Below are 23,606 nucleotides of genomic sequence, written 5' to 3' on the forward strand. Positions count from 1 at the left end.
TATGAGGTACAGGGGAAAGTGGGATGTGAAATGATATATGAGGGTCCCAAAAAGGGCCACTGGGAGAGGTCCAAGGTAGCCAGCCATATGCTATGTTCTTTATACTTCTCTTAATCTCCCCTAAATGGTATTTTGATCATGTGTGACCTTCAACATGAAAAAAAAAAAAAAGAACAAAAACATTTAGGAAGGATTTTTAATGACATGGGAAATGCTTATGACAAGTGAAAAGTGGAGGAGTATTCCATGTGACTTTTTGCTTCTTGATCCTCTGGAGAACTTTTCATGTGCACGTGTGTGCGTTTTACAATCAGGAAGAAAGGAAAGGTGTACAAAAGCAGGGAGGGCGACTCACGAGGGCTGTGCCCTGCCAGCAGTCTTCCCGCCTGCTTCTTGATTCCGCTGGCCTGACTGGGCATTTACAAGCTCCTTCACTCCTGCTGAGACCACAGGCAAAAATACTCTTATGCTGTAGTAACACTTTCACATGTGTATTTCTGAAAAAGTAAAAGGGCTCGTTTGGCAGCTCCACGGATTCAAGCAGTCCTCGTGCTCTGGGATCTCAGACCTTACCCTTCTCTCCGGTGAGCAGGGAAGTGCGCCCCAGGCAGACTCCAGGGTGAAGAACTGCAGCCCCTCAGCACCCTCCAGGGTCCTGGGATGAAGTCTATGTGAGGAGAAGCTGAGATGATGGGGGGGATTTAGAAGGGGCCAAGGGGGACTCCTAGTTGAAGGCACCTAAGGCTACGGCGGTGTCTGAGGCCCAAGTTGGGGGAACGATGCCCTCCTGTGGGGTCTGGACCAAATGTGGACCCCTGGCTGATGAGGACGCCGGGAAGTTGTGTGTGTGTGTTGGGGGGACGGTAGGGCTTGAAGCCTACATGCCGTGGTTTCGGGGTTCTGGAGATCCATTCTGGGGGTAACCTGGATTGATGCTAGGGGGTCTCTGAGTGTCACTGGCAGGACTCAAAGCCACGTGGACAGGACAGGCTTACCTGCGGATGACACCGAGATGTGCCACTGACACTGGGTCAGGTTCTGGCGGCCGGATTGGGGCGGGGGGGGGGGGCGGGGGGGGAGGCTGGGAAAGGCCTGGGGTGGGGTCTGGAGTCGAAAAGCGTGGGTGGAGAGGTTTCCTGCCACGGCTGACAGCGAGGGGAGATGCCGCCAAGCTGGACAGCGCGCCCGGGGCCCCTGCCCACCTCCACCTCAGTCCCCCCGCGTGGCCTGCGAGGCTCGCCCGTCTCCCTCATCCCCAGGGACCTTGGGGCCCCGCGACGGCTTCCCTGACCCGGCTCGGCCCCGCCGCTGGCCTCGGGATGCGCCTCCTGCCCGAGCCCGGATTCGTCTCCACCCGCGCTTCCTCTAACGCGATCCCGGCCAGCGCCCGTCGACTCTGGCGCCCTTGGCCCGCCCCCACGGTCTCTTCCCCCGGCCGGCCAAGCCCGACGAAGGCACTGACGGGCGAGGGACAAGCGACGGGACGGCGGGACGGCCGGACGGGCCGCGGCGGACTCACCGCGCGCGGGCTCCGCTCCGGCCAGGGCCGCTCCATCATGGCGGCGCCTCAGCAGGCGAGCGAGTCCAGCCGCTGCCGCGCGGACTACAACTCCCAGAACCCCGCGCGCCGCGGGAGTCCGCCATTGGCCCAGAGAGCCGCGCAGTGTCGCTCCGAGCGTCACGCGTCGCGGGACTCCCCGGCGCGGGGGCGGAGTAGTAAAGACCGGGCTTCGCTGGCCAATCGGAAGCGGCCTGGGATGGTCCTTCGCCCCCGCAGTGCCTCCGAATTACCCCGGACTGCTTCGGTCGCCATGGCAAAGGGGCACGCCGCGTCGGAGCCGGGTAAGGAAGGAGAGTGGGTGGGGCTGCCTGAGCGCTGCTGTAAGGCCCTGGCTTTGTGGGAGCTGGCCGGCCGCAGGCCGGAAATTCGTCGTTTACAGTGCGTGTGTGTGTGTCTGCTTTACTACAGAACAGTCTCACATTGACTATGTTAACGTATTTTAAGATATGTCTATTTTAGGGACGCCTGAGTGGCTCAGTGGTTCAGCGTCTGCCTTCGGCCCAGGGCGTGATCCCGGGGTGCTGGGATCGAGTCCCACGTCGGGCTCCCTGCGTGGAGCCTGCTTCTCCCTCTGCCTGTGTCTCTGCCTCTCTTTCTCTGTGTGTCTCTCATGAATAAATAAATAAAATCTTTAAAAAAAAAGTTTAAGATAGGTCTATTTTAATGGAGTATGTCCTAGAATAGGAATGGCCAGGTTTAGCCAATAAATAATACAAGAGCCACAGCTAGACTTGAATTTCATAACAAGGTTTTTTAGTATTAGTGTGTCTCATATTTAGTGTGTTTTTTAAAACTTAGGAAATATATTCATAGTAGTACTCGTAATTCTCAGAGTAGCTATGTCCACAGTACGGTTGCCAGATCTAGTAAATAAAAATGCAAGATGCCCACTTAAATTTAAATTCCAGGTAAGCAAAAAATAGTTTTTTGGAATAAGTGTATCTCTATGTATTACATTTTTAAAAGCCTTTTACTGGGCAGTCCTGGTGGCTCGGTGGTTTGGCGACGCCTTCGGCTGGGGGCCTGATCCTGGAGTCCTGGGATGGAGTCCCACCTCCGGCTTCCTACATGGAGCTTGTTTCTCCCTCCGCCTGTATCTCTGCCTCTCTGTGTGTATCTCTCATGAATAAATAAAATCTTTAAAAAAAAAGCCTTTTACTATATATTTAGCGTAACTAATTTTTGATACATGTATGTGTCAGAGTAGGGTTGCCAAATTTAGCAAAAATACGGGACAGCTCCTAGTTAAATTTGAATTTCAGATGAATAGTTTTTTTAGTGTAACTATATCCCACTAGCACATTTGGGATATACTTATACTAAATAATAATACTAAATACTATTTTAATTAATTAATTAATTAATTTTTAATTTAATTAATTACAAACTATTTTATTATTATTTGTCTCAATAGTGTATTTGGGACATATTTAAATTATAATTCTAAATACTCTTCTAAATACTAATGCTGTATTTTAGTATAAGCACATTACAATAGCATGTTTGGAATATACTTATATTGAAGTTATTATTTTTTTGAAATTCAGATTGAGGGTAAGATAACAATTCAAGGAGGTTTCACAGCTCCAGGGCTGGGCACAGGGTGGCTGCAGCTACCCAATGCTGAGATGGGATAGCAAGAGGATGTGAGTTGGACTGGGGACCTAACAAAGGAGATGCGAACTGCACTTCCAGGAGCCTAGGATTTTTTTTTAAATAAATTAATTTTTTATTGGTGTTCAATTTACCAACATACAGAATAACACCCAGTGCTCATCCCGTCAAGTGCCCCCCTCAGTGCCCGTCACCCATTCACCCCCACCCCCCGCCCTCCTCCCCTTCCACCACCCCTAGTTCATTTCCCCGAGTTAGGAGTCTTTTTCTTCTCCCTTCCCTTATATTCCCTTTCACTGTTATTTATATTCCCCTTCACTGTTATTTATATTCCCCAAATGAATGAAAACATACACTGTTTGTCCTTCTCCGATTGACTTACTTCACTCAGCATAATACCCTCCAGTTCCATCCACATTGAAGCAAATGGTGGGTATTTGTCGTTTCTAATGGCTGAGTAATATTCCATTGTATACATAAACCACATCTTCTTTATCCATTCATCTTTCGATGGACACCAAGGCTCCAGGAGCCTAGGATTGAATGCTCTTTATCCACTGGACAGCAATGGGGAATGAGGGAGCATATCAGTGAGCAGGACTGATGGGACTTTGGACTTGGAGGGCTCGCAGTTTACACACCAGTAAACAAGTAAAGCAGATGCTTGCTGGCAGTGTGCCTTAGAGAAAATAAAACTACGCATGGAATTAGAAACTTTCAGGGGGCTACCTAGCTGGGTGGTCAGGGTTCTGCCTCCATCTCCTCTCCCCTTAGCTGCTGGTCCCTGAGTATGGTATTCAAGCAAGTGCTTGCTGTGTGCAGAAGCCACAGATGGGAAAATAAAATCCAAGTGCTGAGGGCTTATTCTTCATCTTGTAATTTATGCACTTATAGTGACTGAGTTCCCTGGCTCATTTTCTTAGTAGCTGAAATTGGCCTGATGTTTTGGCCTTATTTATTCATTTATAACTGCTAGGAACCCTAGGAAATTGCTATTGAGAGGACATTTACTTAGTTTGTTTCTAGAGCCAGAGTGAAAGGCATCATCTTTAGCCAACTTGAATGCTAGATCCACTGGGAGGCAGTCTGGTACCAGACAAAGGTCTTCAAACTTTTTTTTTTTTTTTTTTTTTTTAAGATTTTATTTATTTATTCATGAGAGACACACACAGAGAGAAAGGCAGAGATACTGGCAGAGGGAGAAGCAGGCTCCATTCAGGGAGCCCAGTGGAGGATTTGATCCTGGGACTTGATCTTGGGACTCCAGTATCATGCCCTGGGTGGAAGGCAGGTGCTAAACCACTGAGCCACTCAGGGATCCCCTCTCCAAACATTTTGTAAGCAGCAGAAACTTTTGTTCCAAATGGCACTGAGGTAAATCTCAATTTAAAAAGTAAGTTAGCTAGAAGCCAAACTGTTGTGATTACCAGGGGCTGGAAGGAGGAGGAATGGAAAGTGCAGCTAATACACATGAGGTTTCTTTTGAGGGTAATGAAAATGTTCTGGAATTAGTGGTGATGGTTTCACAACCCTGTGAATAAACTAAAAAGTACTGAAATATGTACTTTTTTTTTTAAAGATTTATTTATGTATTCATTCAGAGAGAGCAAGAGAGAGGCAGAGACACAGGCAGAGAAAGAAGCAGGCTCCATGCAGGAAGCCCGATGTGGGACTCGATCCCAGGTCTCCAGGATCACACCCCGGGCTGCAGGCGGCGCCAAACTGCTGCGCCACTGGGACTGCCCTGAACTATGTACTTTAAATGGTTGAGTTTTATGCTGTGTGAATTATACATCAATAAAAAATGTTATTAAAAAGAAGCAGGGATGCCTGGGTGGCTCAGTGGTTGTGCATCTGCCTTTGGCTCAGGTCATGATCCAGGGGTCCTGGGATCTAGACCTACATCAGGCTGCAGGAAGCCTGCTTCTCCCTCTGCCTATGTCTTTGCCTCTCTCTCTGTGTCTCTCATGAATAAAGAAATAAAATATTTAAAAATAAAAAGAAGCAGAGCTATTGGGGCTGTAGGAAGATCTAATGTGGCTGTATGACACTCAAAAATCAACTCCAGGTGTATCTGTGACTTGAAGCCAAACACAAAATATTAAAACTTTTTGTAGGAAATATTTGTGGATATTTGAGTTTTGGAAAACATTTTGGCATCTTCTAGTTCAGTTGAACATCTGCACACCCCAGGCCTAACATCTTCCCACTTAGGGATGCTCAGGCCAGACACCTACTGGAGAAGAAGGGATGCATTGTGCTCTATTCACATAGTGGATTATTTTGCACCAGTGAAAAAATCTCTACAACAGAGGCCAGAACATTTTTTCTGCAAAGGGCCGAGTAGTGAATGTTTTTGGTATTGTTGGCCATATGGTCTCTGTTGCAGCTGCTCAGCTCTGCAGTTGTAGCATGAAAGCATTCAGAAAGAATATATAGAAAGACATGGTTGGCTGTACTCCGGTAAAACTTTTTTTTTTTTTTTTTAATGTGGGCTCAAACTCATGACCCTGAGGTTGAGAGTTGCATGCTCTAACAACTGAGCGGTCAGCCAGGCACCCCTCCAAGAAACTTTATCAAGAGGCAGAAAGCCAGATTTAGCCTCCAGGCTGTGGTTCATTGACCCCTGAATTACATGGTTGAGTTTTTGCCTTATCTGGAATATCCTTCCCCCAGATGACAGATGGGGCCTCAGCTCTAACATCAGCTCCTCAAAGAGGCTTCCCCACCCACCTCAACTAAAACAGCCTCAGATAGCTCTCTCAAGTCCTCTCTGCTTATGTTCTTCCTGACATGTTTTACTTTTTAGATTACATTTGTGTTGACTTGTTTTATTGACTTTCCTCTACAGAAGGAAGTCTCTTGTGGAGGAGAAGAGGTTAAGGGCAAGTAAGAGGTGTACAGAGGGCCCAGAATCCAGTGGGAGACAGAATTCCTACTGGGTTTTCTCAACCTTTGCCTTCAGTTGGTGGAGAAGGTGGCCCATCAGCTGAGCCACTGAGACCAGAGCACCTTTACATTAACACAGTATACCATATTTATCACTGATTTTATTACTGCCCTCTGGTAGGTGACAGAGCAAAGTGTGGATGAGTTGGAGAAGGGCTGAGAGCAGGATTTGCACTCTGCCCAAGCCTGGAAGGCAGGACAGAGTTGGGGCTCTTCAGAGAGAATGGGCAAGAGTAGCCACATGGCTAGGGCAGAGGGGGCATGGGAGACACAGGATTGCAATCCAGCGGAGGCGGGTCTGTGTAGGCCTGATGGGGTTTGGACTCTGCTGGGGGGTAATGAGGCTGAGGAAGGTAGTCTGTGGCCACAGTCCCTGGTACCAGAGCTTCACTATGACTTTTGTGGGTCCTTTCTCTTTTCAAAAATATTTATTTATGTATTTTTAAAGATTTTATGTATTCATTTGAGAGAGCCCGCAGAGGAGCAGGGGGAGCAGCAGAAGAGGAAGAAGCAGACTCTCCACTGAGCAGGGAGCCTGGTGAGGGACTCAGGACTCCATCCCAGGACCCCGGGATCATGACCTGATCTGAAGGCAGATACCTTTTTTTTTTTTAAAGATTTTATTTTATTTATTTATTCATGAGAGACAGAGAGAGAGAGGCAGAGACACAGGCAGAGGGAGAAGCAGGCTCCATGCAGGAAGCCCGATGTGGGACACGATCCTCGGACTCCAGGATCATGACCTGAGCTGGAGGCGGCACTAAACCGCTGAGCCACCCAGGCTGCCCTGAAGGCAGATGCTTAACTGACTGAGCCACCCAGGTGTCCTGGTCCTTTCCTCCTTTAAAAAAAATATTAAAAATCATATTTTACTACTGCCTTGCTATCAAGGCAAACACAATCCAGGTTGCATTCATTATTACATATTTATTATAACTTTATCCATTTTTTTCTTCTGATTTTACAAGTGGTAAAATTAAAATATTTTTTCATGGGTCTTGGGGATAACTTGGCCTTGCTGGGAAAGTCACCTGGGTCACAGAGTCATTGGCCTGTGACAGTTTGGATAGAGCTATGGATGGTCCCTGTCCTATCTATGACATCACCCTCCCTTCCCTTGGCTTCTCCATCCTCTCAGGAAGATGCATTTCAAGACCCTCAATGGATAGAGATTGCCTTTGATGTTAATGAACACAGTTAGAATTTGACATTTTTCAAGTGCAGAAAACTGTCAAAGGGGATCCCTGGGTGGCGCAGCGGTTTGGCGCCTGCCTTTGGCCCAGGGCGCGATCCTGGAGACCCGGGATCGAATCCCACGTCGGGCTCCCGGTGCATGGAGCCTGCTTCTCCCTCTGCCTGTGTCTCTGCCTCTCTCTCTCACTGTGTGCCTATCATAAATAAATAATAAAAAAAAAAGAAGTGTTAAAAAAAAAAAAAAAAAAAGAAAACTGTCAAAGACCTGTTCCTCTGTCCACATAGATGTTTTTGACCCACAAGCCTCCTCAGGGGATGGAATTATGTCCTACTTGATGAAGGAGGAGCTCCAGATGAGTGGCCCGGATGCACGGATCACCCCTGTCCCGGTGAATTAAAACCAGAAGGGAACTCAGAGGCCTGTTGTCCAAGAACTACTTGATGCGGAAGGTGGCCAGAGCTCTAAATTGGGCCTGATACATCAGCTATGTTGTTTGTCCATAACCAGATCCTTCTCTGAGGGGAGGAAAGGCATTTTACTTACCATCAAAAATGAAAATATTGGAGAAAATTTTGTTTCTTGACATAGTCACTTGCCATCTTAGGGCAGGTGTGTCCAGGTGTCTGCTCTGGCTCCCAGACACCCCTGAAGCCAGACACGTGACTCCCTCCACTGCAACCTCATTGTCCTTCGCCTCCAGTCATTGTCGGCCTTCAGGTTTTCCAAGTGACATCAGGCTCCTAGTTCTGGCCCTCTCAAACCCAGGGGCAAGCTGAACTTTCAGAGGATTCTCATGAAGTCCCTTAAGGTTGGCCTGAGAGGGCAGGACACTGCTCTCCCTCTGGGGAGGCAGACCCAGCACTCCAACATTTTTCTCAAAGGCATTCTCGCCCCTAGCTTCCCTCTCCATGACTCTTGCCGGAGGTGGGAGGTAGGGTCAGGGAGTCAGACCATTCTATTGCGAGTCCTGAGTAGACCCACTAGCCCTCCAAGGGGAGGTTGTGGAGTGGGGAGGTGAGCACCTGTGTTCTTTACACAGGTGCCTCAGAGAAACTAGAGGGCACCACTGCCCACAGTTGTTACCAGGCTTGCCACCATCAGACCTACCTGAGAGCTTATTTCATTTGCTGAATCTGTGGTGCCTCTCCAGTCTGACTTCATTATAACTAAGGTGTCTGGAGGGCCATGTCTTTGCTCTAGGGGAAGAATCTGCTTCCCAGTTCCTTTGGGTTGTTGGCAGGAATCAGCTCCTTGCAGTTGTAGGATTGAGGACACCATTTTCTCTGGGTTGTCAGCCAGAAGGTCCCATTCCCTACCACAAGGTCTCCCTCCATTTTCAAAGTCAACAGTGGTGAGTTCAGTCCCTGTCATGCTTCAAATCTCTCCCACCTTTTCCAGTCATGTTTCTCTGTCCAATCCTTCTTCCTTCTTTTCCCACTTTTAAGGGCTCATGTGATGGCTTTGGATTCATCTGGACAGTCCAAGATAATCTTCCCATTTCAAGATCCTTAATTGAATCCTATCTGAAAAGTTTCTCTTGCCATGTGAGGTAACATATTCACAAGTTCCAGGGATTGGGTCTGGAGATTTTAGGGTAAAAGCATTATTCTGCCTCCCACCATGCTCATCCTCACCAGCTCTGTCATTGTGGTTCAGAGCAGTGATTTAAAATAATCGTTCAGGCAGCCCAGATGGCTCAGCGGTTTATTGCCGCCTTCAGTCCAGGGCATGATCCTGGAGACCCGGGATGGAGTCCATCGGGCTCCCTGCATGGGGCCTGCTTCTCCCTCTGCCCGTGTTTCTGCCTCTCTCTCTGTGTGTCTCTCATGAATAAATAAATAAAATCTTTTTTTAAAAATATTTATCCATGACAGACACAGAGAGATTTAGAGAGAGAGGCAGAGAACAAGCAGAGGGAGAAGCAGGCTCCATGCAGGGAGCCTGATGTGGGACCCGATCCTGGGTCTCCAGGATCAGCCCCTGGGGGGAAGGCGGCGCTAAACCGCTGAGCCACCCGGGCTGCCCAATAAATAAAATCTTAAAAAAAAAAAAAATCTTCCAAGGAAGTGTGGCAGGATTGGTAAAACTTGCCATCTTAGGCATCTGGGGCCACCACAACAAAATACCACAGACTAGGGGGCTCACACAACAGAGATTTATTTTTTTTCATATTTCTGGAGGCTAGAAGTTCAAGATTCAGGTATCAGCAGGGTTGGTTTCTCCCAAGGCCTCTCTCCTTTGCTTGTAGGTGGCCATCTTCTCCCTGTGTCCTCACATGGTCATCCTTCCATGTGTATGTGTGTCCTGATCTCCTCTTCATGTAAAGACACTGGTCACATTGGATTTAGGGCCCACTCTGATGGCCTCATTTTACTTTAATTACCTCTTTAAAGGCCCTGTCTCCAAATGTAGACACATTCTGAGATACTGGGGTAGGAGTTCAACATACAAATTTGGGGGGAACCTAATTCAGCCCAAAACTACTGCTAATAAGAACAATTACTACTACTTCCAAAAATTAACTATAAAAAATGAACCATTTAAAAAACCCATAAAGGGGCACCTGGCTCAGTCAGTTAAGTGTCTGCCTTTGGCTTAGGTCATGATCCTGGGGTCCTGGGATGGAGTCTCACTTCAGGCTCTCTGCTCAGTGAGGGTCTGCTTCTCCCTCTCCCTCTGCTCCTCTCCTTGTGCTCTCTCTCTGAAATAAATAAAAATCTAAAAAAAAAAAAAAAAAAACTCAACCAAATATAGTGAGGATGTGCCTCAGAGGCTAATGTGGCCCACCTGGGCATTGGTGACTACAAACAGTTCACAAGTCAGTCAGTAGAGGATCCAATGTGTATAACATGGTGAATATAGTTGATAACATTGTATAACTGAAATTTCCTAAGAGAATAGAATTTAAATGTTCTTACAAAAAAAAATATGGGAATCCCTGGGTGGCGCAGCGGTTTGGCGCCTGCCTTTGGCCCAGGGCGCGATCCTGGAGACCTGGGATTGAATCCCACGTCGAGCTCCCGGTGCATGGAGCCTGCTTCTCCCTCTGCCTATGTCTCTGCCTCTCTCTCTCTCTCTCTGTGTGACTATCATAAAAAAAAAAGAAAAGAAAATTAAATATGTGAGGGGATGGATGTGTTAATTAACTCGATGGGAGGAGCCCTTTCACAATGTATTTCACAATGTATACATGTATTAAATCATCATGATGTATATTTCAGATATCTTATAATTTGTCAGTTATACTTCAGTAAAGCTAAAAAAAAAGAAGAATAAATGAATGAATCAATAAATGGAATATATAGAGAGCCCATGGGATTCTCCCTCCATGTAACTGGTTTCTCTTTGGCCTTCCTGGCCAGAGGTTTGCCTGATGCCTTCAACAAGATCAAGTTCCTTGATGCTGTATCCTGCAGCATCTCGAAGGCTTTTTTGCCCCTTGTTCCTTCCACAGCTCCTGGAGAAGGCTACTGTGGCTGTGGGGATCTTCATCCTGGCCCCCACTGCAGGGCTTCTGGATAGCATCTTCAGTCCCAAGTGCTGCATCATCCTGCTGAAGCCTGAGCAGAATATTCTAGCCTGGTTAAGGCATGGATACTGGACTTAGTGGGAAAGGCACAGTGAGGAACCCCAGAGAAAGCATCTTGAACAGAGCCTCATGAGTAAGTCCTCACTGAAGACGTTGGTACCACCGGATTTGGGCTCATTATTTTTCTCTGGCTTGAAAGAAACTTAAACAATTGAGAGATGAAGTACATAGAGCAAAATATTAACAACTGCTAGATCAAGATGTTGAACAATGGATGGTCGGTCACTTACTATTCTCTTTGTAGGCATTGTTGAAAATCTTCACAAATAAAAAGGTTTGAGGGGTGCCTGGCTGGCTCAGTTGGAAGAGAATGGAATCAAGAGAATCTTGATCTCAGGGATGTGAGTTCAAGCCCCACACTGGGCATAGAGATTGGTTAAATAAACTTAAATAAATAAACTTAAAAAAATAAAAATAAGAAAGTTTGGAAAAGGCTCAGATGTAATAATAATAATAACAACGATAATAACAATATTAAAGATAACAAGTATTGTTGAAGAAGTTTAAACCCTTGTCCACTGTTGGTGGAAATGTAAGATAGTACAACTGCTTGTGGAAAAAACTCCGGAAGTTCTCCAGAAGGTTAGACGTAGAGTGACCATATAACCTGGTAAATCCACTTTTAGATATTCAAGAGCATTGAAAATATAAGTCCACAGAAAAACTTGTGCACAAATGTTAAGAGCAGCCAAAAAGTGGAAACAACTCAGTGTCCTTCAATTGATGACTGGAGAAGCAGAATATACCATATCCATGCAATTGAATGTGATTTGGCAATACAGGAATGAGCTACTGAAACTATGATGTGGATGAACCTTGAAAAATTATGCTGAGTGCAAGAAGCCTGTCACAAAGGACCTTGTATTGTATGCTTTCATTTATATGAAATGTCCAAAACCAGCAAATGCATAGACAGTCAATTCATGGTTGCTTAAGGCTGCGGGAGGACGGATTGGTGGGTGAAGGCTAAGAAGTACAGTTCTTCTTCTTGGAGGGAAGAAATATTCTAACATTGATTTTGGCAATGGGTGCACAAATAGGTGAATATGAAAACCACTGAATTCTACAGTACAAAAAAGGTGATTTTTATGGTATGTGAATACTTTGATAAAGCTGTTAGCAAAAAAAAAAAAAAAGGGAATTACTATATTCCAAAGTGTGGCCTTTTGTTATATCCTGCTTTTAAAAAAAATTAAACTATTTTTTAATTTTAATTTTTGAAAAAAGATTTATTTAATTATTTTAGAGGGAGAGGCGGGGAGAGAGCAGCGCGCTCGCATTTATGAGTGGGGGGAGGGGCAGAGGGAGAGGGAAAGAGGATCTCAAGCAGACTCTCTGCTGAGCCTGGAGCCCCAGGCAGATTCACCAGGATCTCACCACCCTGAGATCAGGACCTGAGCTGAAATCAGGAGTCCTAACACTTAATGGTCTGAGCCGCTCAGATGTCCCTCAAACCATTTAAAACAGTGGAGATACTTTTAAGTTGGAATACTGAATATTCAATAGTGCAAGAGTTGTTATTTTTTCTAAAATTTTGATAATGGAATTTTGGTTACGTTAGAAAATGGTACTTTGCATTACATATTGTAGTTAAAATGGGTTGGGATTTGCTTTCAAATAACACAAAATGGCAGAGTGGCTGGGGAGTGGGGGGGAGACTAGCCCTGGATTTTGGGAATGCCTGGGTGGTGCAGTTGGTTAAGCATGGGACTCTTGGTTTCCGTTCTGGTCCTGATCTCAGGGTCTTGAAATACAGCCCCAAGTCCAGTTTTCCGCTCTGCCTGGAGCCTTTGCTTGGGATTCTCCCTCTCCCTCCCCGTTTGCCCCTTCACCTGTTCGTTATTTCTCTCTAAAATAAATAAATCTTTTTAAATAGGGGGTTTTGCAAACTCCTTAAAGAACCACCAAGAAGAGCATAGAGAACATTGGGTTGGTGAATCCGTCTTGTGCAGAAAATGGCTGTGAGGTGAAAGGGTGAAAAACATCTTCCACAGGATGAGCCAGGGCTCAGATTGGAGTGGAAGAAATGCCCCCCTCTGCCTCACACGTGCCGCCAAGAGAGCGGAGAGCAGGTCTGTCTACAAGGAAAGTGACCCAGGGTTCTGTCAGTGCCTCCCTTCCCAAACCTAGGTTTGCTCTCAGCAGTTTGACAATTCCAGTTGTCGGCATGGGAAAGTTTCTCCACATTTTAGTTCTCCAAACGGAGAACAAAACCACCCACAAGATTTTTCTCATTTTCCTTTTTTGTCAAGGAAACATAAACGTGGTGAAAACCTCAGTTATGACAACACGTGATTTAGCTAAGACCAAACATTCCATTTTATGAGGAAGAATCTGATGATTTGTGAGGGATGCCTACTCGATGAAAAGAAACACCAGGGCGGACATAACATGCTAATAAATGTTTTTGTCTCACTTACTTTACCTCCGTCCCCATGTAGGTGTATGACAGGCAGCATCTTTGAAAGCTGGAGCTGAGGGCGGGCGGCCCCCAAACACTCCCAAACCCGCGCGGCAGTTGGTGCCTCAGCGTAGGACTCGAGGACCTGCGATAATGGACTGCAACTCCCAGAAGGCCAAGTTTCTAGGTGACGCCTACTTTCCCGCACCGCGGAGTCTTCTGGGAGATATAGTATGAGGCCCTGAGTGTTCACGCCCGCCATCTGGTGGAAAAAGCTAGTGTAACTATAATTCCCAATAATTTAACTAGAATAAGAATTCTAGTTAATTTTAGAAAAGATTATGGAGGCTTCCTCAACTCTCCGGAGCCGCCGATTGCGCGCTTCTGGAGCTCGGGAGTCTGACCGACGGTAGTTTCGGGGAATTCTAGTGAGAGAAATCAGCCTCACTGCCGCCCGGGCCCAGCCAGAGAGCCGAGACTACAAGCGCTCCCAAGCCCAGGCCCGGTCGGGCACGCCCATTAGGTGGGCACCCTCACCGCCGCGCCTTCTGAGAAACGTGGTCTGACTCTCTGGACGATCCGTTGTGCCGGCTGCTGGACGGGGATGTGGCTCCGGCCGCAGGACTACAACTCCCCGAAGGGCTATGCGGGGGTCGGCAGCGCGGAGTTTCCTGGTCGTTCTAGTGCCGCTTCCTCCCCGGCGCCTCGGCGGACCCTAGAGGCTTCGTTGCATGCCGAGCTCCAGCTTTCCGAGCCCCGGCGGTCTGTCGTCTGCTCCAGGCCGTCGGGCGCTGGAGGGAGCTGGTGGGGCTGCTGGTGGCTCCGTGAGTACTTCGTAGTCGAAGAGGCGATGGCTGCGGGGCCCCTAGTGCCTGGCCACGCGCCCTCCCTGCCCGCCGAGCGCTAGAATCTGCGCCCGAGGCTCGGGTAGGAGTCGGGGCCCGTGGTCCCGGACGCACGGGACGGAAACCTTGGCAGTCCTGCAGCCCTTCCTGCCTCTGCGAAGTCGGGAAACCAGTAGAGATCCAAGAAAACCTCCCAGCGGGAAAATCACACGCCCAGACTCCGGATGGCTTCAGCCACCACACGTGTAAGGGACAAAAACAGTTCCTGGCTTTATATCACCTGCAATAGTTTGTCTAAAAGAGGGAACATCTCTCAATTCGTCTTCATGAAGCCACCGTCACCATGATTCCAAGACGTGCATTGTATGAGCTCAGGCTTCTTGTTTGAAAAAACAAAAACCACCGCGGGAAGTGGGAACTGCTTCCTAAGACTGTTGTGAGGATTAAGAAAATTTCCATTGGGTAAAGTGCTGACTTGAGTACAGCGCCCAGTGTGGAAAGAGAGACCTTGGCAAATGTTAACATTACTATTGGCCAATATTAACGTTATCATTCTCAAATGCCTGGTGGTATAAAAAGGAAGGAAATCCTAAAGGGAACTTTACACTTGGTCTTGTAGAAGATAACAAATTGATCAAGAAACGGGTGAGATATGAAGGGGTAAGCATTTTAGTGTGACGGGGGCTCCCCTCTGAAATGGCTGATGCAGACTTCTGACGCCCCCCAGGAAGACTCAGATGTATCTGTCAGAAGCCGGACTGCTCTCAAGACGTCTCCCTGTATCTGGGTGCATCCTCACATTCCCACATAGCCCCACCCTGCTCTTCTGGGAACTCTGCAGGGGTAAGGGCCATGGCTCAGCAGACATGTAGGTGTCATTTCAGGCTCAGGTAACCTTCCATGATGTGGCAGTGGACTTCACCCTGGAGGAGTCGGGACTGCTGGGCCCTACCCAGTGCACCTTGTACCAAGACATAATATTGGAGACCTTAAGATACCTGGTCATTGTGGGTGAGGCTATTCCCCATGTCACTTTTTATTTGCTTGGAGTCTTGGCAGAGTGGGTTTGACTTAGCCGGGAGTGTGGAGTCACTGGAGGATTTTTCCTCGAACAGCACAGCCTGAATCCACTGGCTGGTTCATTTTGTAGAGCATGCCACTCTGCAGCATGGGACTGTGAGTTCAAGCCCCATGTTGGGCACAGAGCTTACTTAAAAATAAAGAAAGAAAATATTGTTGCAAAAATCATGGGGAAAAAAAAAACAAACAAACAGCATCACAGCTTGATCATTCATTTGGACAGGAACTTGGAACCCCAAACCAGATATTGCTGCCCACCTAGAACTCGGAATGGAGCAATGGATGAGGGACAGAGGGCTCTTCCAAGATTCCTGCCATTTTGCGTGGCAAAATGGCCTCATTTTGTGTTTGCCTAAAAATGCCTTTATTTCATCTTCATTTTGGAAAGATACTGTAAGCAGAGAATTTTAGGTTGTCAGGTGTTTTGTTTTGTTTTTCTCAGCACTTTATTTATTTGAGATTGTATTTATTTGACAGAGAAAGAGCACAAGCAGGGTGAGTGGCAGGCAGAGGGAGAGGAAGAAGCAGGCTCCCCGCTGAGCAAGGATCCCAAAGTGGGGCTTAATCCCAGGACCCTGGGATCATGACCTGAGCCAAAGGCATATGCTTGACTGACTAAGACACCAAGGCACCCTTTTCTCAGTACTTTAAAGACACCATGTGGTTGTCTTCAGAACTCCATGATTTTTGCTGAGAAGTTAACCTCCAGGGATCCCTGGGTGGCTCAGCGGTTTAATGCCTGCCTTCGGCCCAGGGCGTGATCCTGGGGTCCCAGGATCAAGGCCTGCATTAGGCTCCCTGCATGGAGCCTGCTTCTCCCTCTGCCTGTGTCTCTGCCTCTCTCTCTCTCTCCCTCTCTCTCTCTCTCTCTCATGAATAAATAAATAAAATCTTTTAAAAAAGAGAGAGAGAGAAGTCGACCTCCATCTTATTATTGTTACTTTGAAGACCATTATATTTTTAATTTTTTTTTTTGCTGGTGATACTTTTTAAATGTACAAAATTTAAATATACAATTGAAAAATTTTCATAAATGTATGTACATACGTAATTTTCACCCAAATGGAGCTTGAGAACATTTTCATTACCTCACAAAGTTCCTTTGTTAACTCCTTTCATTTAAGAAAGGCAACCACTGTTGAGATTTTTTTCCTCCATAGGTTATTTTTGCCTTTTCATATAAAGAGAATCATGCGTTATTTCTTTTATGCAAGGCTTACCATAAGATTTTTGAGGTTCATCCGTATTACATGCATTATTATTTCATTCTTTTTTTTACTATTTATGGCCATTTCATTTTTTGATGATTTACATTTTTTTATGAGATCTCTTACCAAGAGACCCTTTTTTTTTTTTCTTCTTTTCTTTTTTTAATTTATTCAGAGGCAGAGAGAGAGGCAGGCAGAGAGGCAGAGACACGGCAGAGGGAGAAGCAGGCTCCATGCAGGGAGCCTGATGTGGGACTTGATCCCGGGTCTCCAGGATCACACCCCTGGCTACAGGTGGCGCTAAACCGCTGCGCCACCGGGGCTGCAGATTTAGTTTTTTAAAAGGTTTTATTTATTCATGAGAGACACAAAGAGGGAGGCAAACACATAGGCAGAAGGAGAAGCAGGCTCCCCATGAGGAGCCTAATGTGGGACTTGATCCCAAGACTCCGGGATCACGCTCTGAGCCAAAGGCAGACGCTTAACCACTGAGCCACCCAGGCGCCTCTAATGATTTACAATTTATCCATTCTCTTGATAACGAACATTTGGATGGTCTCTAGTTTTGGGCTATTATGAGTAATGCTGCTGTGAACATTCTTGTGTAATGCTTTTAGTGGACTTGTGGGTTTTGTTTTTTTTTTTTTTAAGATTTATTTATTTATTCATGAGAGACACAGAGAGAGAGGCAGAGACACAGGCAGAGGGAGAAACAGGTTCCTTGCAGGGAGTCCGAGGCGGAACTTGATCCCGGATCCCAGGATCATGCCCTGAGCTGAAGGCAGACGCTCAACCGCTGAACCACCCAGGCGTCCCAAGGATTTGTATTTTTATTTCTCTTGGGTAAATATCTAGGAATGGAATTGTTGGGTGATAGATTACAAGGTCTGATTTTATTAAATTTTTCTTATTGTTAGATTTGTTTATTTTATTTTATTTTATTTTTTTAAAGATTTTATTTATTTATTCATGATTGACAGAGAGAGAGGCAGAGAGACAGGCAGAGGGAGAAGCAGGCTCCATGCCGGGAGCCGGTCGTGGGACTCGATCCCAGGACTCCAGGATCATGCCCCAGGCCAAAGGCAGGCGCCAAACCGCTGAGCCACCCAGGGATCCCAGATTTGTTTATTTTCATTAACATCCTAAGAAATCTTTGAATATGCCAAGATCACAAAGATACCGTCCTGTTTTCTTCTGGTATTTTTATAGTTTTTGCTTTTACATAAAGTCCTGTGATCTACCTTGAGTTAATTTTTATGTAAACAGTAGATGGTAGACAAGGCACTCATTTTTTCTTGTGATTATGTAGTTCTAACACCATTTAATGAAAAGACTTTCCTCTTCTGCCTTTGTTGAAAATCAACCGAATGCATATGTGTGGGTCTCTTTATTTGCTCTCTTCTCTTCCATTGATCCATTGTTCCAACTCTGTGCTAGCATCTTATGTCTTATTGTACTTAACAGTAAATCTTGAAATGAGGTAATGAACATCATCCTCTAACTTTATTGTTTGTTTATTTATTTATTTTTAAGATTGTATTTATTTATTCATGAGAAACACACACACACACACACAGAGAGAGAGAGAGAGGCAGAGACACAGGCAGAGGGAGAAGCAGGCTCCACACAGGGAGCCTGACGCAGGACTTGACCCCAGGTCTCCAGGATCAGGCCTTGGGCTGAATGGGCTGAAGGCGGCGCTAAACCACTGAGCCCCCCAGGCTACCTTAACTTTATTGTTTATAATTGTTCTGGCTATTCCAGGTCCTTGGCACTTTTCATAAAAATTTTAGAGTCAGTTTGTCAATTGGAAATTATCAAGCTTTTTAACTTCACAAAATTCCTACCTGAATTTTGATTTGTAATGCCTTAAGTCAATTCAGTTTGGGAAGAATTTATACCTTAACATATTAAGCCTTCTAATTTTGTGATCATGATATATTTATTTAGGTACTTCTCTCAGCAATGTTTTATACTTTTCAAGTATAATGCACACCTTTTACTAATTTTATTCCTAGAAATTTGGCATTTTTGATGCTATTATAAGTATTATTTCTAATTTCATTTTCTTTTTTTTTAAGATTTTATTTATTTATTCATGAGAGACACAGAGAGAGAGAGGCAGAGACACAGGCAGAGGGAGAAGGAGGCTCCATGCAGGGAGCCTGACATGGGACTGGATCCCCGTCTCCAGGATCAGGCCCTGGGCTGAAGGTGGCACTAAACCGCTGAGCCACCCGGGCTGCCCTCTAATTTTATTTTCCATTTGTTTGTTGCTAGTGTATATAAATGTAATTTATTCTTTAACTGACACTGTATCCTGTGTGAACTTATTAAAATCACTTAACTGTTCTAGTAATTTGTCAATGTCTTTAGTTTTTTTACACAGTCATGTTTTCTTCAAATAGAGATTGCTTTATTTCTTCGTTTCCAGACTTTATGCTTTTCAGTTTTCATATACCAGCCAGGACCTTTAGTATTTTTTTTTAAGTGATGCATAATTAACATACAGTGAGACTTGTGTTCCTAAGAGTAGAGTTCAATAACGTTTTCAAATGTGTATTTGTGTGACCCATACTCCAACAATCCACACATAGAATATTTCCATCCCCATATATTTCCTTATGTCTTTTTCCACTTAGGACTCCCCCAGTGTGGCAACCATTCTTCTGATATCTATCACCAGAGATTATCCATTACAATATTAAATAAAAGTAATAGGAATAGACACTTCTGCCTTACTCCTGATATTAAGGGCCAGCATTCAATATTTCACCATTAAATGTGATCTGATGCCCTTTATCAAACTAAGAAAGTTCTATTCCTGGTTTGCTGAGTTTTTTTTTGTTGTTGTTGTTTTTATCATGAATGGGTGTTACCAAATGCTCTGTGCACCTATTGACATGATTGAATTGTTTTTCTCCGTTTTATTGATTTCTGCTATTATTTCCTTCCTTTGTCTTGGTTTAATTTACTTTCATTTTCTCTGGCTTTTGGGGGCAGAAGCATAGGTCATTAATTTTAATGCTTTCTTCCTTTCTGATGTTTGCATTTATAGCTATACATTTTCCCTTAAGCCTTATTTTAACTGTATCCTGCACATTTTCACATGTTGTGTTTTCGTTATTTTTTAGTTCATTATTCTTTTTGTTTTCCAAATATCTTGAACTGAATGATAATGAAAATGCAACTTATAAAAGTGATTTCTTCTTTGATTTGGGAAGTACAGTGTTCAGTTTCCAAATAAGAGGGGATTTCTGTTATTGATGTCTAGATTATTTCCATTGTAGTTGAAGAACATATTCTATATGAACTCAGTCCTTTTAAATTTATTGAGAAATGTTTTCACAATACAGCATATGGTCTGTTTTGGTGAATGTGTATTCTACTGTTGGGTGTAGTGTTCGAGAAAGATCAGTTAGGTCATGTTGCTTAATTGTGCTGCACATACTTTGTTCTTATGGATCGTCTTGTCTCCTTGTTCTTTCAGCTACTAACAGAGGAGTGCCAAATCTCCAACTATGACTGGAGATAATATATTTTTTTCAATGACCAATAATCATGCCTTGTATAAACTTTATCGGCTACGATACTGCCACTGACAAAGTTTCTATACCTATATATTTTATTATTTCTTTTTTTAAGATTTATTTATTATTTATGATAGACATAGAGAGAGAGAGAGAGGCAGAGACACAGGCAGAGGGAGAAGCAGGCTCCATGCTGGGAGCCTGACGTGGGACTGATCCCGGGACTCCAGGATCATGCCCTGGGCCAGAGGCAGGCGCTAAACTGCTGAGCCACCCAGGGATCCCCTACCTATATATTTTATAATCAATTTTTACATCATGTATTTTGAAGCTGTGTTATTGAGTTTAATGCATGTTAGACTGATGTGTTCCTGTTGAACCTACCATCTTATCACTGTGAAATGTCCTTATTTCCTTATGGTAACACCTCTTCTCTTGAAACCTGTTTTGATTTTAATATAGCCAAAAGGCTTTCTTACACTAGTCAGTGTACAGCTTTATATGTCTTTTTCTGTACTTTTACTTTCAACTTATTTGTTGAAATGTTAAAGTGGGTCTCTTATAAGTAGCATTTAATTTGGTTTTGTTTGTAACCCACTTCAGCAAGCTTATTCTTTAAGACCATTTAGTAAATCTGTATTTAGTGTATAATTACTGATATCATTGGGTTTATGTCTACCACCTTGTTCTTGTGTTTGTCTCATCTGGTCTTTGTCCTTTTGTTTTCCTTTTTAACCTTCTTTTGGATTAATTGGGTATCATTTATTATTCCATTTTGTCTCCCTTTCCTCACCCCCCTTTTTAGCATTATGTATTTGTAATGTTGTATAACCTTAAGTGTTACTACTGCCCTATGGTTAAAATATACATCTTTTTTTTTAAGGTTTATTTTACTTATTCTAGAGAGAGTGCACAAGGAGGGGGAGAGGCTGAGGGAGAGGAAGAGGAAGACAAGCAGACTCATCACTGAGTGGGGAGCTCACTGTGGGGCTCAATTTCATGACCTTGAGATCATGACCTAAGCCGAAATCAAGTCAGATGCTTAATTGACTGAGCCACCCAGGCACCCCAAAATACACATCATAGACTTTAATTTATCATAGACTACCTGGGATTAATATTATGCCACTCCATGTACAATGTAACAACTTACATTGATATAATCACAATTTTCCCTGTTGTTATATATTTTGTTCCTATATATTATATAAACCCCATATGCATTGTTGTTATTCTTGTTTTATACAATCAATACCCTTTTAAAGGAATTTAAGGGATCCCTGGGTGGCGCAGCGTTTTAGCGCCTGCCTTTGGCCCAGGGCGTGATCCTGGAGACCCGGGATCGAATCCCATGTCGGGCTCCCGGTGCATGGAGCCTGCTTCTCCCTCTGCCTGTGTCTCTGCCTCTCTCTCTCTCTCTCTGTGTGACTATCATAAATAAATAAAAATTAAAAAAAAAAAATTAAAAAAAAAATAAAAAAATAAAGGAATTTAAAAGTAATTTTGTTAATTTTGTACAGTATTTTTTCCTAATCAATTAGTTTTGGGGTTACTCTTAATTCCTTTCTACAGACAGCCTTCTATCTTTGATTACTTCCATTCATTTAAAAAAAACACACTGGGGCAGTCTGGGTGGCTCAATGGTATAGCGCCACCTTCAGCCCAGGGTGTGACCCTGGAGTTCCCTGGATCAAGTCCCACATCAGGCTCCCTGCAGGGAGCCTGCTTCTCCCTCTGCTTGTGTCTCTGCGCCTCTCTTTCTCTTTGTCTCTCATGAATAAATAAATAAAATACTTTTAAAAATAAATAAATAAAAAATAAAAAAACACGCTATACCCAGAGGGAGCTTTCCAATAAAGTCTTGGCTCCTCCTGGACTAGACATGTAAAGAATGGCCCAGATGAGGGCTCCTGCTTGTGTTTCAGTTCTCTCTGAAAGGCAGGTACAAGTTACCAACTGTTCTTTGGAGAGCAGAGGCAGTTTACAGGAAGGAGATGAATGAAATGAAAGGAGAACTGATGGTTTGGTTCTTACATCCCAGGTATGGTGCTTTAAACCTACACTGCCTGGGAACTTTCACTTTCTTTGGGGTAAGTCTTTAATATGTACCCAGTACAAAGTTAACATTTTAAAAGTGGGAATTTAGTCCCATGTATATCTTTCCCTGAGAGACTGTCATTTAGGTGGTTTTACTAGCTTTATTTATAACATTGAAGTTATGTAGTGAAGTGCTAAAAAGTTTGATATGAGATGTCAAAATCATAAGATATTCTCTACAGATTGTTGCCCTTGAATACTAAACACCTAAGATGGTGCCTTTGATCAGTGTAGATAACCTCTCTGCTCATATCTCTTCAACTCCAGCTATACAATTCTGTTTGTCAGGTGTTCCGTTTTTAAATTCTTTTCTCTCCCTTTGTATCATGAAAATTCCATTTATCTGCCTTTGAACTCACAGATTCTTCCTTCTATTCTGTCCAGTCTTCTGTTAAGTTTATTTATGGTTTACTTCAGATACTGTATTTTTATTTAATTCCAGAAAATTTTCATTTGGTTCTTTTTTCAAAATTTCCATGAAATTCTGCATTATGTTTATACTAGGTTGGGTTTTTTTCCCCCCAATCAGCATTAGTGAAACTTAACTGAGGCCCCAGGGCCATGGGGCTTGGGCAGGAGGCCACCTTGCGGGACAAGGAAGATCTAATGGAGGGGCTTTATTGACCTTCTTCTGGGGGTGCAGGTGGTTGGTGTGGCTGCATGTCTGGCAGAGAGCACAACACTTGCTGTAGTTGTATTTCTAGGTAAGCTGGCAGAGGGAGAGCAAGGTGCTCTTACTGGATATTGTGGTCTGAGAGAGTGCAGCTATCCTCTGGCCATTTGCCCCCACAAACACATTGCTGGTCAGATGTGTTGCTCTTGTTGTCTTGGCTTTGACATTCTCGATGGCATCACTGGGCTTGACCTTGAGGATGATGCTCTTGCTTGTAAGGATCTCCACAAAGATCTGCATCTCTGCATTTGCTGCTCAGCCACCAAGTTGAAGAGAAGGATCTATCATAGTTATTTTTAAATCTTTTCCTGCTACTTCTAATGCTTGGTGTATCTAATTTCATTGACTTTTTTCTTGATTATGAGTCATTTTCCTGATTCTTTACATGTCTAGTCAATTTTTGTATACTAGATACTGCAAACGATGCATTGGAGAGACATGGATTGTTCTCTTCTATCAAGAGTATGAGTTTTTTTTTTTCTGGTAGGCAGTTAAATTACTACAAATCACCGTAATCTTGACGAGGCTTGGTTTTAGGATTTATTAAGGTAATGTCACTTTGGTTTTGCTTTAGTCTTTGGATGTTGTTCTTATCCTTGTGGCATGGTGTTTCCTCCAAATGTACAGCTTTGCAGAGTCTCACCTGAATTTTTCAGGTGCTTACTGGGTCAGAGCTAATGCCTCCCAACACTGGGTCACTTCTGAAACCTCTGCTCAGCACCGTAGCAACTGTTCTTCATCAGGTGTTAGCCTTTTATGCATTTACCGTTGGGTTCCTCTGTAGGTTTCTAGACTCCTCTGCTCTGCATGACCTTGCAAAGCCCTCCTCACATTCAATTCCATAGCCTCCTCCCATTGTCAGAA

At 44.4% G+C, this 23,606-nt stretch overlaps 1 protein-coding gene and 1 non-coding gene across 3 annotated transcripts in view; one reads left to right on the plus strand and one right to left on the minus strand.

Annotated features, from left to right (window-relative positions):
- Window positions 1–182: 182 nt before the first annotated feature.
- Window positions 183–1,671, minus strand: LOC112643348 (uncharacterized). The gene is made up of 3 exons (XR_007404125.1): window positions 1,520–1,671; window positions 574–682; window positions 183–497 (listed from the first exon to the last, which is right to left on the minus strand). It is a non-coding gene; the product is annotated as an uncharacterized LOC112643348 (transcript).
- A 12-nt stretch (window positions 1,672–1,683) lies between these two features.
- ZNF606 (zinc finger protein 606) overlaps window positions 1,684–23,606 on the plus strand; it is a 67,448-nt gene continuing 45,525 nt past the window's right edge. Inside the window, exon 1 of one of the 2 annotated variants that reach the window (XM_035701807.2) lies at window positions 1,684–1,842. The gene's annotated coding sequence lies outside the window, so the exon portion shown is untranslated. Of the gene's footprint in view, window positions 1,843–13,597; window positions 15,166–23,606 lie in introns of those variants that run through there. The other variant, XM_035701812.2, reaches the window with a different exon arrangement.

Source organism: Canis lupus, chromosome 1 (assembly GCF_003254725.2).
Source record: "Canis lupus dingo isolate Sandy chromosome 1, ASM325472v2, whole genome shotgun sequence".
Lineage (NCBI taxonomy): Eukaryota > Metazoa > Chordata > Mammalia > Carnivora > Canidae > Canis > Canis lupus.